Genomic DNA, 13,477 nt, shown 5'->3' with positions numbered 1-13,477 from the left:
GGGTATACAGACGTTTAGGTAAAAAGTGTCACAAAGATTCAAAGAAAACCCACCTTAATTAACTCAAAACAACCAAGACTGAGACTTCCTCTTACAGTGGCCAAGGTTCTGCTTTACCACAGACAGCATTAAAGATATATCCTAAAATCTGTTCAGTTTTTTATTTCATTTTACATATCTGTAGGGTGATTTGCAGATTGGTTTTGATTTTTTACTTTCAGTTACCTCAGCAAAGTATGACCATAAACAGTAGTAGTTAAATAGAATGGTGGATTAGGACTTGAAAGATCCAAGGTCAATTCCTTACTTTAATATGGAAACTGGTTGGTTGACTTTGCACCAGTCTCTTTCTCTTGGCTCAGTCTACTTTCAGATATGAGATAAAATTAGAAGAGGAAGTTCTATAGAGTGACATCACAACAAACCTGAGTGCTGGAAAAGAAGTAAACTTATATAAGCATTTTCCTATTCCACCAACTGCCTCCTCCTATGTCTGTTAATAGCATCTGGCTGCAGTGTAAGATAGTTCTAATAACAGGACTGGCTCATAGAATTCATTTTTCAGTAGTCTGTCATTCTACTCTGGGAAGAAAATTCAGCAGTGTGGGGAGAGGAATTAAAATCTTCAGAGTTGCACTTCACAAGGGCTTCTTTATTACCATAGTTAAAAGGTTTCAGAAATGGAATTTCCTATCTGTGTACATATAGGGAACCATGCCTGGATAAGCCTGCAGACTGCACTTGTTAGTTTGAATTCTTCAACCAATTTATTTCACGATGAACGATGCTCTGCGCACATCCCTAGATGGAACAGCAAGCTGATAATTCATGCATTGCTTTCTATCATGAGGACATAACTGCTTAAAATAAACATAGCAGGAGAGATAGTTTCTAAATAGTCAGGGATCAGTGTTTCTTCCACATGAGCATTCCTTTATCTGAATCTATATCAAACTATTTTTATCTAAATCAAACTACTTTAAAGTCTTAGCTCCTTGCATATTGTAAATCATCACTCTCAGTAGCATCAGCCAGTGTGTCCCAAAGATGCTTTTTAAAGAGGCAACTGGATTTTCTGGTTTTCTTTGAAGATGTTTAGCTCAGTGGTGGGATTCAAATTTTTTTATTACCAGTTCTGTGGGCGTGGCTTGGTGGGCATGACGTGGCTTGGTGGGCATGGCAGAGGAAGGATACTGTAAAATCCGCATTCCCTCCCCACCATACTAACCTGCTTTTCAGCTCCGTTCTCCTGAGCAGGGCAACAAAAGAAGACCCAGCCGATCAGCTGGGACTTAGGAGACAGAGAATAGATGGGGGCGGGGCCAACCAGAGGTGGTATTTGCCGGTTCTCTGAACTACTCAAAATGTCCAGTACTGGTTCTCCAGAACTGGTCAGAACCTGCTGAATGCCACCTCTGGTTTAGCTTCTCAACCCAGAAGCGTCAGCCGGTGTGATTAAGGGTACGGGCTACTAGATATAATTGTTCAGCACTAATTAAATAGAAAGTTTTATACTGTTTCTAAAATGAATTGTGCTTTATTCTGACTGGGTACAGGTCTCTAATGTTTTAGGCAATAGCCAAGGAAGTGGGTGGAAATAAATTAGGCATGCATTTTGAGGAGAACAAGTCAAAATGTATGGATGAAAACTAATCAAGAAAGAACCAACTTAGAACCAAGAAGAAATTTCCTGACAGCAAGAACAATTTATTAGTGGAATAACTTGCCTCCAGAAGTTGTGAATGTGCCAACACCAGAGATTTTTAAAAAGAGACTGGACAACCATTTGTCTGAGATCAGAGGTGGTATTCAATGGGTTCTGACCAGCTCTAGAGAACCGGTAATGGACATTTTGAGTAGTTCGGAGAACCAGCAAATACCACCTCTGACTGGCCCAGCTCCCATCTATTCTCTGCCTCCCGAGTCCCAGCTGATTGGCTGGATCTTCTTTTGTTGCCCTGCACAGGAGAACAGAGCTGGAAAGCAGGTTAATGGGGTGGGGAGGGAATGGGATTTTGCAGTATCCTTCCTCTGCCATGCCCACCAAGCCACACCCACTCTAGTCATGCCCACAGAACCGGTAGCAAAAAAAAAATGGAATCCTACCACTATCTGAGATGTTATAGAGTTTCCTGCTTGAGTGGGGGGTGGGGGGGTGGACTAGAAGATCTCCAAGGTCCCTTCCAACTCTGTTATTTCCTATGTATTATAAAAATGGGAAGATAAGAATCTTCTTTTAGAAGAAATGCACCTCTTTTGTGGCGAATTCTGATATTAATATGGAAGTGAAACAAAGCAAAATTAACAGAAGTGTAGGGAGTAATGAATTGATCTTGATAGGTTCATAATCCACAGCACAGCAACCGCTTTAAATAGGCCTGTGTAGAAAAACACCTGGAATTTTAATCTGCAGAGCATATTCTATGGCCATATTTTTAAGAAATCAAGAAAAATAGCAGCAATACTAAGCCTCTTACTATCTCATACGCAGCAAAGCATTTGGCCAAACAGACTTGCCTAGGTGCTGCAGCTAATATTACGTCAAGTTGAGCTATGTTGTAATTGAAACAAAATTCCATTTCCTTCTGCTTGAAGAAAGAAATAGGACTGAGAGAATTCAGTCAGTTGAATCTCTAAATACAGATACAAACCCACATCCTGCCTCCAAATGAGCAATGGCTAATCTTCCCAGCAGTTTTGGCAAAGCAGCATTGTTGGTTTTTTTTTTCATTTCAACATCAATCCCCTCCAAATACAAAATAAGCCCCTTCTGCCCCATTTTTACTTAGCATTTAGATATCATAGAATAGACGATAATCTCAATCTTGCCAATTATATATTTCCATAATTCCTGTATCAAGTGCGGATTCTTATTGGCATAATGTGAAATTAGACATGTTTTCATTAAAGTAAAATGCATGTTACTTTTGGTGCGACGATGACTTTCAATTTATCAGTACAGTCTCCTCAAAAAAAAAAAAAAAAGAAAATGTAAGAGGTCAGCTCCCCTTGCCAGAGTGCAGATTAAGCTGCATGGAAAACCTAGCAACTCTGTGTGTAGAGAATGGCACACCTTCTGAAAGCCTGTCTCTTCTTATTAGATAAGGTTGATCACATTTCCATAAAAGACATCAGAAATGGGACATGGATACGCAAGAAAGCATCAAGCTGCTTTGGCATGGCTGGAGCTAAGCTGATTTCCATAAAGCTGGCAAGGCATCCTGAGGACACAGAAAGGAAAGAGCATTCCAAAGGCAAGATAAACTACAAGCACATTTTCCCCAAAGGATGGATTAGATTGTCCTAGACTGATAGATTTATTTATTTATTGGGTTTATATGGATAGATCTATCAGTAGTAGAATAAAAATGTATGTTATAGATATTCCCATCATGTAATAATGGAGATTTATATATATATATATATATTTGTTTTCTGAGGTTCTCGCGGGTATTTGTATGTGGATCTTTGGTTATTCGGGTTTTCTCCCGCGTAAGATTGGAAGTATCTAGGCAACATTTCGATGCTTCTTCCTTTTAACTGCTAGTGGGGGTGTGACTTGATTGGGTGGGGGCTTGGCTGTGTTCTGATTGGGTGGGGGCGTGTTCTCATTGGTTGGGGGTTTGGCTGTGTTCTGATTGGTTGAGGGGTTGGCCGTGTTCTGATTGGCTGGAGGCGTGTTCTGTTCAGGTGGGGGCTTGGTTGTGCTCAGGTTAGTCTTAGTTGCTGGGGGATTTGAGCTGGTGAGCTGTGATCCTGCTGTTTGGCTTTGAGTTCGTGGTCATGCTCAGAAGCAGAAGCAGAAGTCACACCCCCACTAGCAGTTAAAAGGAAGAAGCAGCTGCAAGCTCACATCACTCTGAGAAGCACAGAGCCGAAGACACAAGCCTGAAGATGATGAAGGAGACTTCATCGAAACGTTGCCTAGATACTTCCAATCTTACGCGGGAGAAAACCTGAATAACCAAAGATCGATCGATCTATCTATCTATCTATCTATCTATCTATCTATCTATCTATCTATCTATTTTCTTAAGTTTTCGCGGGTACTTACATGTATGGCATTCAGCTTTGTTCGGGTGTTTTCCCACGTCATAGTAGTGGTGCTTTTAAAGTTGTAGCAACGTTTCAGCAGAATCTCATCTGCCATCATCAGGCTTTTGTATAGTGTTCGTCTGTGAGTTAGACTTTTACAGTGGTTTCAGATTTAAATTTGGGGCAGCCTATTGCTGTGCCAGAATGGTTTTTTCTTCATCCTGATTGGTTGAGAGTCTTGGTCTGTGTTTATTGGTCTTGGAGTTTGGTGTGTTCTGCTTCTAATATCTTCTGTCTGTTTTTTTGGCTCTTTTTGTATCTTGATTGGCTGGCAACATTGTGTTACTTTATTGGAGGCCTTTAGTGCAGCTTGGCTTCGGGTAAATGGACGGCTATCATTAGTTAGGAAGCTGGGTTTCATCTGGGTGCCTGGTTGGGGTGTGTTTGAGCTGGAGGTATCAGGGGGATCTGTTTGTGCCCAGGTGTTTGCCTGGCTTGTGGTGTGGAGATTTTTTTGTTTGTGAGTGCAGGCTTCCAAATGATTGACAGCCTGGTGGAATCATCTCTTCTGTTCATGCTTTCTGGTCTTTTTTCAATCTCTATGGCTTCTCTGATGATTCTGTGGCTAGGGTTTTCTATAGTGGCTAGGGTTTTGGTGCCATTGAAGTTGATGCTATGACCTGTGGCTTCCATGTGTTGGACTAGTGAGGAAGTGTGTTCCAGCTTTTTGACTGCATTTTTGTGTTCATCCAGGCGGGTACTTATTCTTCTATTGGTCTGTCCAATGTATGTGGCTGGGCATGATGCACAGGAGACTTCATATATGCCTTGGTTTTCCAGGTCAATTTTATCTTTGGGGTTGCTAAGGATGGCTGCTATTTTTTCTGTCTGTTTTGAAGGCAGTCTTGATGTGATGTCTGTGTAGTACCTTACTAATTTTGTCTGTAGTACCTCTTATGTAGGGCAGGACAGCTGTTCCATAGGTCTGTTCATCTTCTGGGTTTCTATTATGTTTCAGTGTGTTTTTGTGGATCAAGCTGGTGATTTTGCTTTTGTGGAAGCTGTTGGCTGTCAGTACTTTAGTCAGGGTGCATAGTTCAGTCTTAATGTGTGTCTTGTCTGCCAGGCGTTTGGGTCTGGTAATTAGTGTTTTAGCCATGGAGTTTATCTGTGCTGGGTGGTGGTGGGATTGGGCGTTGAGGTAGCGGTTAGTATGTGTTTTCTTCTGGTATACGGTGTGTCCTAGTGTGCCATCTGTTTTTTTGTAGATTAGTACATCTAGGAATGGTAGTTGTTTGTTTGTTTCGCGTTCCATGGTGAACTTGATTTTGGTGTGTGTGCTGTTTAGGTGTGTTAGGAAATTGTTTAGGTTTTCTTTTCCATGGGGCCAAATCACAAATGTGTCATCGATGTATCTTAACCATAGTTTGGGTTTGTGGGTGGCATTGGCCAGGGCTCTGGATTCGAATTCTTCCATGAACAGGTTTGCAATGACGGGTGACAGTGGTGATCCCATAGGGGCTCCTTCAATTTGTTTGTATCTTTGTCCTTTGTATATGAAATATGTGTTGGTTAAGCAGTGTTCTGTTAGTTCCATGAGGTGTTTAGCTGGTTGGTATTTATTTTTGATGATTTCAAGGGTCTCTTTTATCGGGACTTGAGTGAATAGTGAAACCACGTCGAAACTTACAAGCAGATCTTCTTGCTCCACATGTAGATCTTTGATCATTTCCAAGAAGTGGTATGAGTTTTGTACATGTGAAGCTGCTGTTTCAGCATGGGGCTGTAGCTGTTTTTCTAAGTGTTTAGCTAGGTTTTGTAGTGATGCTCCTCTAGAGCTGACTATGGGTCTGAGAGGTATGCCTTCTTTGTGTATTTTTGGGAGGCCGTATAGTTTGGGGCATCTGGAAGATTTTTCTCTTGGGATGATCATCTGTTGGATCTCTTTGCTCATGTGGCTGGTTATAATTTTCTTCTTGGTTAATTTTTCCAGATTTGTGGTTGGGTCTGTGTTTATGGGTTTGTATGTGGAGTCTTGGAGTAGGTCTGTCAATTTTGTTTTGTAGTCTTTTCTGTCCATTACTACAGTGGCATTCCCTTTGTCTGCTGTTTGTTGTCACAAACAAAAAAATCTCCACACCACAAGCCAGGCAAACACCTGGGCACAAACAGATCCCCCCAGATACCTCCAGCTCAAACACACCCCAACCAGGCACCCAGATGAAACCCAGCTTCCTAACTAATGATAGCCGTCCATTTACCCGAAGCCAAGCTGCACTAAAGGCCTCCAATAAAGTAACACAATGCTGCCAGCCAATCAAGATACAAAAAGAGCCAATAAACAGACAGAAGATATTAGAGACACCAATCAAGCAGAACACAGCAAACTCCGAGACCAATAAACACAGACCAAGACTCCCAACCAATCAGGATGAAGAAAAAACCATTCTGGCACAGCAATAGGCTGCCCCAAATTTAAATCTGAAACCACTGTAAAAGTCTGACTCAAAGACGGACACAATACAGAAGCCTGATGATGGCAGATGAGATTCTGCTGAAACGTTGCTACAACTTTAAAAGAACAACTACAATGACGTGGGAAAATACCCGAACCAAGCCGAATACCATATATATATATATATATATATATATATATATATATATATATATATATATATATATATATATATGGATCTTTGGTTATTCGGGTTTTCTCCGAAGATTCAAAGTATCTAGGCACGTGCGAGGTCCCAACGCGTAGATACTTTGAATCTTACGCGGAGAAAACCCGAATAACCAAAGATCCACATACAAATACCGCGAGAACCTCAGAAAACAAATATATATATATATATATATATATAGTCTTTATTCGGTTTCTCTCCGAAAATTGAAGTATCTCATTCATCATTCATCTTTCAGGCTTGTGTCTTCTTTAAGCACAAAGCTGAAGACACAAGCCTGAAGATGATGAATGAGACTTCATCAAACGTCGCCTAGATACTTCCAATTTTTATGCAGGAGAAACCGAATAACCAAAGATATATATATATATATATATATATATATATATATATATATATATATATATATAACCAAAGATATATATATCAGGAGAAGCCTGTATAAAGATGTCATTTTATATAATAAAAAATTGGGACAGTATCAGTAATTTCAAAACATTCTTCTTTCTTTCCCATTCTCTGTTTTTCTTAACATCAAACCTGCTGAAGAGCTTTGGAAATTTTGAAATTTTGAATTCCAATTTAGTTGACCTTAATTATGTACAGTGTCAATTGTGGATCTTCCATATGGATCAACATGACTATGATTGCTTTTTAAATATTGTTGCTAAATACACAGAAAGACTGTCTGGGGTATTCATTAGTGCTCATCACAACATCTCATTCCTTGTTAAATACAGTGTATTTCCTGTAGCAGAAGTAGAAAACCATAACAGCTCTTTACATATTGACTCATTGCCATTGTTTCTGCTGGTTGATTGATGGAACTTTAGCATGTTATTATATCTATTGTATTCTCTCTGTTGAGTTAGCATCATAGTATGCAGAGGATTCTTCCTCTAATTTTAAAAAATGCACAATTTGTTTGTTAAAAATACTGAATCAGTATAGGATCTCGCTGCACAAGATTTAGCAATCAAATATACTGTTTTGGTTCCTTTTGGACAAGATGCTAATTTTGATGCTTTTGTGTTATAAATAGATAGGGATTCCTTCTAGTAACTTAGTCCTAAACCAATTTTGATCCTAACTTGGGAAAGGAGTCCAGCTTCAGTTTCATGTTCTGCTGCAGTCTGTGATGTTGAATGCACTAAGAAAATCTACAGAAGCTCAATCATATTTGAATAATGTATGGATTTCTATTTCTTAAATTTTGATAAATTAATACATTTTTCTTACTTCAGGCATTTAGTAATTTGCTAGCCCTTCAGTAAATTTCAATCTTAATTGCTTTCTTTAATCAATGTGATTTTAAAAATTATTTTTTATATTTAAATGTATGAACATTTAGTACAAAAAAAATCAGAAGTCTGGTACCATTTTTTCTGATTAGGAAATTTTATTAAAAGGCATGGACTTTTTTGAACTGTAGACCTCACAAAAGAGCTTTGTAGAGAAGAAATAAAGGGGAAGACAGGTTGAATATGAAGATACAGGTTCCATGTGAGATAAAATACAAATATTTTATCAATTCACAGTTGTAATGTATTAAAAATCTTTTGTATTTGTCGAGACTTTCTGAGAGTCCCAGAAACATTTGATGTGTGTGAATTCAACAATATCTCCTTTTCTGTAAAGTCCCATTATTTCAAAACAGTCACTTTGAAGTCTGCTTTAGATGGTTCTGGGAAATTGAAGTGCTCTGATATTACTTTGTTCTTCTTTTGGAATCTGACGTCAAACTTAAGTTACTTCTTTTGTGCAAAATTTGTCCCATTTATCTTATATAAAATCCAGAGGGCATTGCTGGCAGATGATGGCAGATATCATATTGGAAGAACAGCATGTGGGATACCTCTGATCTTATGCATGCACTGGTTGGCCTGTTGGTATAAATGTGGGGGCAAATCAGACTTTTGTCTTTGTTACAGATTCTGGTTCCCATATAGCAGTGGTGGAATTCAATTTTTTTTTACTACCAGTTCTGTGGGAGTGGCTTGGTGGGCATGGCAGGGGAAGGATCCTGCAAAATTTCCATTCCCTCCACATCCCACTAACCTGTTTTCCAGCTCTGTTCTCCTGTGCAGGGCAACAAAAGAAGATGCAGCTAATCAGCTGGGACTCAGGAGGCAGAGAATAGATGGGGGTGGGGCCAGTCAGAGGTGATATTTGCTGGTTCTCTGAACTACTCAAAATTTCTGCTACCGATTCTCCAGAACTGGTCAGAACCTGCTGAATACCACCTCTGCCATATAGGAATCATTGTCCTGTTCTTTCTTGCTTCTACTTCTTTTATTTATTTTCTTTGTTAATAAATCTCTTCAGATAGTAAATAATAAGGAAAAAAAAATAAGCATCCTGGTTGACCATCTCTTGTTATAAAAAATTGGGGATATTATACAATTTACCAATTCCAGTCACTAATATTTGAGTATAGATTTTTATATATTGTAGAAAACTTGATTGGCCAAGTTCAGGTATTTTAAGGTAGAAAACAGAAATGGCCAACAAAAGTTGTCAAATGCCTTTTGGCTTCTAATTATAACGTTTAATAATTGCATATCTTGGTGATTAGCCAGATAAATATATGTTAAAGTATCTGAATCTGAAGGTTAAAGTGACACAGAAATGTGCAAATTAGGGATTAATATTTACAATCCTTCATTTACAAGCTGACTGGTGAATTTCAAAAGTTTGCCAACATTTGCAATGTTTGTTTTAGCTCTAATAATGGTAGGGTTATGAGGGACTTTAATTCAGGTAATTGAATGTTGACTCATGGAACATTTGAACTAATAGCACCCCAAATGCAATCTATAATTTCACTTTTCACAGAAAAAAGTAAATTTATGTTTTAATTGTCTCTGACAGCAATTAATTAAATGATCAAATAAGTAATTCAAACATTACAAGAAGAGATGTCCAAATTGTCCTATGATATAGTAAAAAAAGAAAAGAAAAGAAAGGGCAGGTAAAACATTAGAAAGGAATTCAAATATAGTTACATTAATGAAAAGAGACTCTCAAAACTTATATGAAACTTCGTTGCACCTGGAAAATGCCAGTTATCACTATGACATTACAAGCATTGTTATTATTATTATTTTTTTGCAATAAATTAGCTAAATGATTTACTCCCAAAGTTTAACTTTAGCCTTGAAGATATGGAATGTGTGTAGAGAATACCATAATCATCTGGGTAATATAAAAAAACCTGAGAGACATTATTATTAATATTAAAAATCTAGCCATACAAAAGGCTAGAAAACTATAATGGAAAATGTATTAAAGTAGAGACCATGTTCAAATATTTCAAGGTATATCAGCTGAATTTCTTCAGAAAAAAATGTCAATTTAAAATCTTGACTCAAAAGGAGAATTTATTGGCTGACATACCTTTTCAGGTTAGTATTTAATCCACATGGGAGGAAAAAGCAATCTATATATCCATTTCAAAAAGGAAGCCACAAATATATAATGACCTGAAGAACCATGAAACAGAATATAGCAAGTCCTACACAGAGCTGTACTATATACCATGTTTCCCTGAAAATAGGACCTCCCTCAAAAGTAAGCCCTATCACCTTATTGACTCATGTGGTAAATATAAACCCTGCCCCCAAAATAAGACCTATTTAAGCACATGCAGCAAATGCTCACCATTTCCTTTAGTTACCTGCAGTGATATGACACAAGGTGAATAGGCGAGATGGGGGGAGAACTGCCTAAGGCGCTACTGCTAAACAACTAATCTGCCATTTTAGAGCCTGCATGTCTTTGCTAAAGAGAACTGCCTCTGCTTTCATATCCTTAACAGCCTCCCCGAAACACTTGATCTGCTAGACCCTGTAATGTCTTTGCTAAAGAGAACTGTCTCTGCTTTTGGAGCCTTAATTGCCCCCCAAAACACCTGATCTGCCTGCCCCATTCTTGGCAGGGAAAAAATGGGGAAAAATATAAGACATTCCAGAAAATAAGTCCTGGTGCCTTTTTTGGCAGCCTAAAAAAATATAAGACCCGGTCTTATTTTTGGAGAAACACAATAGAAACAAAGAGAATGAAGAGGAAGATCTTCAACATTTCAAGAGTACTTGAAGAAGTAAAGATACTTTCTCCAGATAAGAGGGGGGGGGGGAACTTAAGGGGGAAAAAAACTATTGAAGTAGGATAACATATAGAGATGTTGTTTACATGCAACATTTAATGATAAAACAACTAAATGAATAACCTATACTGATACATGACTAAGTAAATAAAAGATGACTTCTTTGAAAAATGTAAGTCATTCTTTTCTCTTCATTTTAGTTTTTAATCATTCAGTTGCTGCTATACTCTTATGTACTTATATTTTGAAATTAGGAAGGAGCAGCAAAAGTCTTATCTTCTCACTTATCTTCTCAACCAAAGCCCAGAACCTGAGCTATAATTGTGTTGAGTTTAAATGGGGAACGTGACAGCTAAGAATTACACAAATATGCAAATTACTATCTTGATTTATATATATGAATTTTTAAAACATGCTTAATTTAAATATTGACTCATGGTAAGGAATGATACTGGATCAATAAATAAGCATAAAAGAAGAGTAAAACTCTAAAAAAGGATGCATCAGATATCTTGCTGTTGCAGGAAACCCATCAGAGGATAAATATTCTACTGTTAAAAATCTGATGAAATCTGCCCATGGAAAATAGTAGCATATAGGGATTGGATTTAACTAGGGATGAGGAAAAATTTGTATGTATAAAGGAGAAATTATGAACACTGACTATAACTAATTGCCTCATACAATCAAATTTAAATTTAGTGGCAAATGTATTATTTTTTGTGAACAAAGTGAATAAAGGATAAATAACAATTAATCATTAAATTCATACATAATTCCAAAAATAATGGACAGTTTTAAAGGATATTATGAAAACCCTATATCAAGGAACAGAATGTGATCCTTTCAAAATGAATAGTCCAAGCAAAATAAATATAAAGAAACTCTAAGAAGAATGTATTCACTTAATAATAACAAAGAATGAAATTTAAATGAGAAGATAAATCTAGAGAAAGGCCTTGAGAACAGAAAAAATATACTGGATTGATTTCAGGAAAAAATATTTATGATGATTGCAGTATTCCCTTCCCCCATGACTGCCACAGAGAAAGTAAGAAAAAGAATATATACTAAGCCTAACTAAAATGGCTACACATTATGTCAATTTCGGGCTTGACAGCTATCTTCATGCCTTCATACCATTCTGTAATAACTATTGCTGATATTAAGAACTGGTTGAATTCAAATTATTTTACAGGCAAACTAGGAATCTGTGCTTATCACACAGTAGGCCAATATATTGGCATTCCATCTATAATGCATTTCCAACTCTCCTTTGTAATCCCTGATATTGTAAGAAGAGAACCTAGGGTCACTGAATTATTGCTGAAATATACTATAGTTCTTTCACAATGGCCATCCAGATACAATAATCTTTCATGTAAACTTTGAGAGTCTTTTTTTATTAATGTATCTATATTTGAACATCCGAAGCATTGTTTTTCAACCTTGGTAACTTGAAGATATGTGGACTTCAAATCCCAGAATTCACTAAGCAAGGTTATCACACATTTCAGTTGCCAAGTTTGAGAATTTGATCTGGAGATGCAATGAACCTGTACATTTTTATATTCAGGTTTTATTCATGACAGTAAGTTTAATTTTTTTACCCAAACGTCAAGACAATTAAGAATTAGAATTGTGGAGATTCATTAAGCGTAATCAATAACACATTCTTAAAATAACATACATTCTGCAGCAATTTATTCTTGGGACAAGGCATTACTACATTCATTAGAATATGAAAAATGAGTATCAGGTTTTCAACCTGAGTGAAAATTAAAGTTGTCAGGACAGTGCCTTTGGGATCATTTATGAAGAATGAAATAATTTCACCTTTAATGACAATTATGTGATCATTTATATTATTCCTGTACGGCAGAAAAATTACCTTTAATAGATTGCACAGCTTAGTCAATTTACATAATTCCTTCAGTTATATTAAAAATACACTGCATGTACTTTTGCAAAGGCTCACAAATGTGAGATGGATAGCTATACCAAAAGGAAGGAAGGAAGGAAGGAAGGGAGGGTTTGATAGATTCACACATCATCATGAATCCTTTTCTTTGCAAAGCTGGCCTCAGTAAATTGTAAAACCAAATGCATTATTATTATTATTATTATTATTATTATTATTATTATTATTATTATTATTATTATTATTATTATTATTATTATTATTATTATTATTATATAAAAAGAGTCATGAAGAAAAGTGCAGTAACATGATGAACATCGTGATATGCATCTAATTACCATGCATCTAATAATATTACAATCCTAAGAAATCACAGTATTTCTCTGATACTGGAAATATCTTGTTCACACAATATGTGACTGAATATCCACGTTTTTTTAGTTCTGCTTGGAATAAAACTGGCATGTTATGCAAACTAGACATACGAACTGATTCAGATTAAAAAAATATTTCATGAAAGCATCATGGTCTGTCTGCTCATTTTTCAAGCAATAAAAGGTGTTTGTTTTAATCGGGATAATGAACAAACATATCCTTAAACATGCAGGCAGATTAGACAGCAAAGAAAGGATACAAGAGACTGCTGTAAAGAATGCTGGCCTTACATTTGATGGCATGGGTTTTCTGAAATTCTGACTTCATATTCCCCGCCCCCTTGATGATGCTATGTAT

The sequence above is a fragment of the Notechis scutatus genome, chromosome 6 (genome assembly GCF_049901735.1).
Source record: "Notechis scutatus isolate UNSWTSFEM ecotype Mainland chromosome 6, rNotScu1.2, whole genome shotgun sequence".
Classification (NCBI taxonomy): Eukaryota; Metazoa; Chordata; class Lepidosauria; order Squamata; family Elapidae; genus Notechis; species Notechis scutatus.
Note: the sequence above shows the minus strand (reverse complement) of the source record.